This window comes from Austrofundulus limnaeus, unplaced genomic scaffold, assembly GCF_001266775.1.
Source record: "Austrofundulus limnaeus strain Quisiro unplaced genomic scaffold, Austrofundulus_limnaeus-1.0 Scaffold122, whole genome shotgun sequence".
Classification (NCBI taxonomy): Eukaryota; Metazoa; Chordata; class Actinopteri; order Cyprinodontiformes; family Rivulidae; genus Austrofundulus; species Austrofundulus limnaeus.
The window spans coordinates 299,148-300,851 of NW_013952524.1; positions in this window are offsets into that span (position 1 = coordinate 299,148).

Sequence of the window (1,704 nt, forward strand, 5' to 3'; positions counted from 1 at the left end):
ACTAACTACTCGATCGTACCTGCTGCATAGTGGACACAACGCCACACAACAGAACTCACGTTTTATACCAGTAGCTCACAGATGCTTTAACTTTTGTGACTTTTTCACGGACTAGTACTAGCAGCTAAACGCTAAAAACATAGGCAGTAAGCAGGGAGTGGAAGGGAGGAACGTGGCAAGAATTTTACCAGAAACATGTCATTAATGACCATGGCATGTAGGCTATTACAAAACTAATTAAGAAACATTTCACGGTGTAGGTTGGGTTTATGTTTTGTCCCTTCAACCCTGGTCATACACTCTCAATTTCCTAAATAGTTTCTGGTTCCAGGGGTCAGATTTATAAAGGATTGCGTGGAAACCAAGAAATGGCGTACGCCAAAAAAAATTCAGATTTTTAAAACCGTGCGTACGCACGTTTCTGCGCATCTTTCCTTTATAAATCACAGCCACACGTCAGAGTTTGCGCACAAAGTCCCGCCTCAGGTTCAACCCTCTACACGCCCACATTCAACCATAAACAGTCAATGTAAAGTACCTCATGAATGTTAAGATGTATTTAAATCAGTCAGCTGATCAATGCCAACAAAAGTGATTGGTTCAGACACGCTCCGTCGTGCTTCTGGAGGTTGACAGGTGCTGACTGACAGCTGCTCACGTGAACAGAATGTCTGCAATTGACACAGATTTTCCCTCATTTTGCTTTAGAGTAATCTAACGATTTTTATAGGACGCCCCCCCCCCTCGCATGCGCACGACAAATACAGACTTTAATCGTGAAGTTTTATAACATTCACACTGGCGAGGTGGATGCGCCCTGCGCATGTATCCAAAGCGTGACTTTTGCTGTCCTGCTGTTCTTGTCGGGGAGGGGTCTGTGGGTCAGGGTCATCTGAGGACGAAGCAGATGAATGGTGTTGCGCACAGGAACTTTTATTTAAGATTTAAGTTTTTTTATTTCAAAGATCCTCATGGCTCAGCAACAGAAGCATAAATAATACTGTTAAGAAAGCTGATGATAAAGCTGAATAAAAATCTAAGTCTGATTATGAAGGTAAATTAAATATCTGACAGTGATCATTACACAGTGTGGCTCTAATTCCTCACTTCGCCATCTTTGTCGCAGTTTCCCGTCTCCAAAATGAGCGTACGCATGGGTCAAAGCTGGCGTGAGGCACCGCACATTTTCACGTCAAGTTTGGATTTTATAAATCACAACCTTGGCGTGAAAAGTGGCGTACGCAAGTTTCTGGGCTCAAATTGTGCGTACGCAAGTTTTATAAATCCGACCCCTGGTCCTTACACACCACCTGGCTTTCATTAGTAATCCCCACACCTGTTTACATACTTACTGTTCCTCACAGCTTTTATATTCATTGTTTTTAGTGTCAGATCCTTCTGTTAATTAATCTTTTTGTTCAATCAGAAACTTTTATTTCCACAAAATACAAAGTTTTCTTTCATATTCGAGCTATTGAAACTAATCCATCAATCCAACCATTTTCTTCCGCTTATCTGGGGTCGGGTCACGGGGGCAGCAGCCTAAGCAGAGAGACCCAGACTTCCCTCTCCCCAGCCACTTGGGTCAGCTCATCCAGGGGAATCCCAAGGTGTTCCCAGGCCAGCTGAGAAACAGTCCCTCCAGCGTGTCCTGGGTCTTCCTCTGGGCCTCCTCCCAGTGGGACATGCCCAAAACATCTCACC